Source organism: Octopus bimaculoides, chromosome 13 (assembly GCF_001194135.2).
Source record: "Octopus bimaculoides isolate UCB-OBI-ISO-001 chromosome 13, ASM119413v2, whole genome shotgun sequence".
Lineage (NCBI taxonomy): Eukaryota > Metazoa > Mollusca > Cephalopoda > Octopoda > Octopodidae > Octopus > Octopus bimaculoides.
Genome location: NC_068993.1, coordinates 36,023,408 through 36,028,064, shown reverse-complemented (window position 1 = coordinate 36,028,064; position 4,657 = coordinate 36,023,408). Strand labels below are relative to the sequence as shown.

Genomic DNA, 4,657 nt, shown 5'->3' with positions numbered 1-4,657 from the left:
TGTGTGTGTGTGTGTATATATTTATATATATATATATATATATACTTGCACCTTAAAAGCCGCACTCCGTAGACACTTTGGCTAGCTCCTGCGGAGGGCTCTATAAAAGCGGGCACGCGCACACACACACATATGTAGATGTGTGTGTGTATGTTTACTAATGCGCGTTTGTGCATGTGTGTGTATATCTGTGAGATTTAAACATCTTCCGTCTTATCCAAAGAAATTTCAATCATTCTTGTTTTGTGATTATGACGTCATAATATCGATGACGTTTCTCGTGGATTTTGTTTTAAAACAAATCTTTAGTCTCTTTAAGGAATGTGTACGCTAGAGGGCGTGAGGGGTACTCAAGCAGTTGAAGACGTGTGAAGTGAGAGTCGTCTTCACCAGTGTTTGTGGGGATGTTTTATTGTACCTTTAAGTTTTTAAACACCCAATGTAACATGCTGGTTGGTAGCATAACATAGTTACGAGGTATACAGTAGTGTTACTGTAACTGTACGAACTTTTAGCCAGGCGATTCCAGTACAAGAAACCCAGGCGGGGTGGTAGGGTCAACCAGAAACATTCCTCACTCTCTATACATTTCTGCAGAATGATTTATCTCAGTTCTGTGATAGTAAAGAGAAATAACAATAACGTTAAATACAATCAATATGTAGAACATGAAATAATTGTCACTTAGCATATAATTAATGCCTATTTCAACAGAATGTAACCAAGGGCCAAGGAGCATGAGGTGCAGGTGGTGCGCTTGCACCCACTAAAGGTTTTTAGGGGGTGCAAAATCAAAATTTGCACCCCCTTCATACTTTGCCAGATTTAGAAAATAGTGTCTAAATATTGATCTGTAAAAAGTTGCTTGGAGTTAGGTTTCTTCTCAAAACAAGAAGAAAGGACAAAATGAATAAAAGAAAGCCCAAAATGTTCACTGATGAAGCTGGTCATAATATTCTCAAGGGAATTCTTCACAACGAAATTGCCTTCATTGTGCAGCTATGTACATTCTTCATTTTCTCTGAATACTACAACTGACCCATTATCATCATCATCATTGCCATAACATTCTACTGCTACAACCATAACTACTACTAACTGTCACACCTTTCTTCCCACCACTGTCCACCTCCATGATAAATCTGCCAACAGTAAATAAAACAAAATCTATAAACGCATGATACCCCAGAATATGCCAGTTTTATCAATGCAAGAAACTATGCATGCGCAGCAGCTGCAATTTTACTCACTTCCTTGGGACAAAACACGCAATTCGTACAAGCAGCACCACCACCACCACCACCACCACACGTCTTATTACTTTCATCACATTTGCAACGGAGCTGTTGCTGCACATATAGTCATACTAGACTGTACCGAGTAAAAAAGCTACACTGGTTGTCTTTCGCCATAAACGAGCTAAGTCTTCTCCCTGCACTGCGGAACTGGCTGGATTCATGCCGTCTTCGCACTACAATTGGTCCCAGTCGTCTCTCTTTTCTCATGGTGCTTGTTGTACCCAATCTCTTAGATTCCATACGATTCACTACACTCAGCTATTTCTCTTCAGAATCTCGTGTGGATTCCTCTTGTTTATACAATTTGTTCGACTGGAGATCCATCAGGTGGTTTCAAGGTCCGCTAGAAATAACAGTTAAATCTCGCTCACTACATAAATGAATTAACACAAAAGACATGGGAAAATATCAATGAAGAACATTCTTTAAAATATTTATCTTACAAAAGGCATGAAAGAAAGGAGATTGGTTGTATTTAGGGTCAAAGGGGTGAGTTTTTATCTTACTGAGACAGTCGGTGGCTTCATGTTTCTCATTTCTAATACTTTAAGTACCGGAGGTACCTGCCTCAGTGTTTAAGGGTTGATACGAAAAGATGTAAGGAAGAAACATTGGACAATTTAAATGAGCTAAAGTTTATGGAGAAAAGTAACTTCAAGAAAGCCCACAAAGTTTGCGCGGGCGAGTATGTGTGTGTGTGTGTGAGAGAGAGGGAGAGAGAGAGAGAGAGAGAGAGAGAGAGAGAGAGAGAGAGAGAGAGAGAGAGAGAGAGAGAGAGAGAGAGAGAGAGCGATGTTGCACATAAACGACATTCTTAGTCCCAAACATATTGTAAGCCATATTGTCAAATTGTATTTGAAGCTATAGTGGGTATATGGTATTTATCGAAAATTAATGAGGAAACCACTTAACTTTATTAGAGACTAGCTTAAAAGCTGTATTCCGTGCGGACTTTTAAACTAGCTCCTGCGGAAGATTAACTGGGCCTGCGACACAAAGCTAAGGACAGCTAAATAGCATAACTATAATAATGATTATATGCCCTGCTGGTGTTTGATCAGAGGTTAAGGATGGAGGAGAATTAATTCTATAATGCAATTATTCTATTGTTCCAGTCCCAAGTTGAATTCCAACTGTTGGTCAGCTTTTGACCTGGACGTAAAATTAACGAAGTGAATGTCATTTATCTCCCCTTCATCTCTGATGTCATCTAACAAACGCCGACCAAGAAGACATGAATTTGCCAAGCTGAGGGTCTGCTCAAAATATCCCTATAAACATCAAAAACAAGGTGAAGATGACTCTGACTTCACTCTAGTCTTCAGGTGCGTCCCCCGGCTCACACATTCCCTAGCCTCTAATCACCGCGAAAGGTTGAAAGGGACTGAATATTATTTGAAACGGAGGCCTTGGAGAAAAAACGTTTTCGATATTGTGACGTCATAATGACAATATGAAGAAATATAGGAATCTCTGGACTAGACGAGAAATTCTTGAATGAATTTCACAGATAGACGCTACATGCGCACGCAATTCCTCTCAAAATATCTTAATGTTTTTTTTTCTTTTTTCTATATATTTATACATATGAAGTATGTATTTGCATTAATGTGTGTGTGTGTGCGTGTATTTGTGTGTATATACGCATTTGTGCGCATGTGTGTGTGTGTGTGTGTGTGTGCGTGTGTGTGTGCATACCCATCAGTTTATCAACATATACTGCTACAAAGGCGGTGAGCTGGTAGAATCGTTAGCACACCGGGCAAAATGCTTTTCGCCATTTCGTCCAATCCCGGGATCATTCTGATTCTAAAAAGGTACAGTATGTCTTATGTAGAGCAAATGTCGACTGAGATAGAGGGGTCGTAGACAGACAGAAATTCACTTTTATTATAATAAGAAATATGAAGAAAATATGAAACGTTTCCATGGCAGCAAACTTGTGTTTTATTTAAACACTTACCTAGTTTTTACTCTTCTCTCTGCGTCTACCCGTGGACTATATGTTGAGTAACCATTATTTCGTGTTCATAGGGTGATAAGCTGCAGACTGGTTAGCACGCCAGCAGCACTTCATCCGCCTTCGCAATCTGCGTTCAAATTCTGTCGAGGTCGACGGTTCGTTTGATCCTTTTGTGATTGATAAGATAAGTATCAGTCAAGCGTTGGGGTCAATATGATCGACTACTCACTCCACCTAATTTCAAGCCTTGTTTCCTACAATAGAAAGGAATATTTCATGTGTGATTTTTATTTACCGATCCTTACTCTCATATCTCCTTACAGTTAGACGATTATTTACAACGAAATATTCTGTGTGAATATATCGAGAATGAAATATCGTTTCTGGTTGCAACCTCCAGGTTTCCTGCCCTGAAATTGCCTGGCTAAAAGTTCATACGGTTGAAGGAACAATACCGGACACCTTGTAACTATGTTATGGTACCAACCAGCATGTTGCAAAGGGTGTTTAAGAACTCAAAGGTGCATAAAACGCCAGACTCACACAATTGTGTCCCCGTGTTTCCTGATAACTTCCAGAAAAATGGGTATATTTTTAAAGAAATTTTCTACAAATTCCTCTCAGATGGTGTAGAGTACAATTATATCGGAATTTAATGTGTAAAAGAAACGGGAAAAATTTGCGAAAGTAAGTACACACATATATACTGACACACATAACAAATATATCCACAAAATGGAACTTGAAATTTCGAAAAAAATTGGTGTCTGTCACTCTATATGTGTTCGCGACATCTATTGTTTTCACATTAAATTCCGATCGTTGTAATGTACGATATCTGAGAGGAATTTGTAGAATATTTCCTTGAAAGATATCCATTTTTTTTCTGAAAGTTACGAGGAAACAATTGTGTGGTGGACATACTTGTGAGGGTCTGTTCAGTATATCCCCACAAACACAAAAGCAAGGTGAAGATGACTCTGACTTCACTCTAGTCTTCAGGTGTTCCCTAGCCTCTAATCACCACGAAAGGCTGAAAGAGACTGAATATTATTTGAAACGAAGGCTTTGAAGAAAACGTTTTCGATATTGTGACGTCATAATGACAATATGAAGAAATATAGAAATTTCTGGACTAGACGAGAAATTCTTGAATGAATTTCACACATAGATGCTTCATACCCATGCATACACTAGCATACACGCATGTACACAAACAAATATTTACATATATAATGTATGCAGTTAGATTAATGTGTGTGTCTGTGTTTGTGTGTGATGTGTGAGTGTGTTTGTGTGTGTGTACGTGCGTGCATACCTATATGTCTATCAACATATGCAAATACAAAGACGGTGAGCCACATTTCGTCCGTCTTCATATTCTGAGTTCAAATTT

General features: G+C 38.7%; 1 long non-coding RNA gene across 1 annotated transcript; it reads right to left on the bottom strand.

Annotated features, from left to right (window-relative positions):
• Positions 1-1,200: 1,200 nt before the first annotated feature.
• On the bottom strand, positions 1,201-4,289 carry LOC106884175 (uncharacterized). Its single transcript, XR_001411212.1, has 3 exons — positions 4,186-4,289; positions 3,262-3,515; positions 1,201-1,641 (listed from the first exon to the last, which is right to left on the bottom strand). It is a non-coding gene; the product is annotated as an uncharacterized LOC106884175 (long non-coding RNA).
• Between the last annotated feature and the right edge of the window lie 368 nt (positions 4,290-4,657).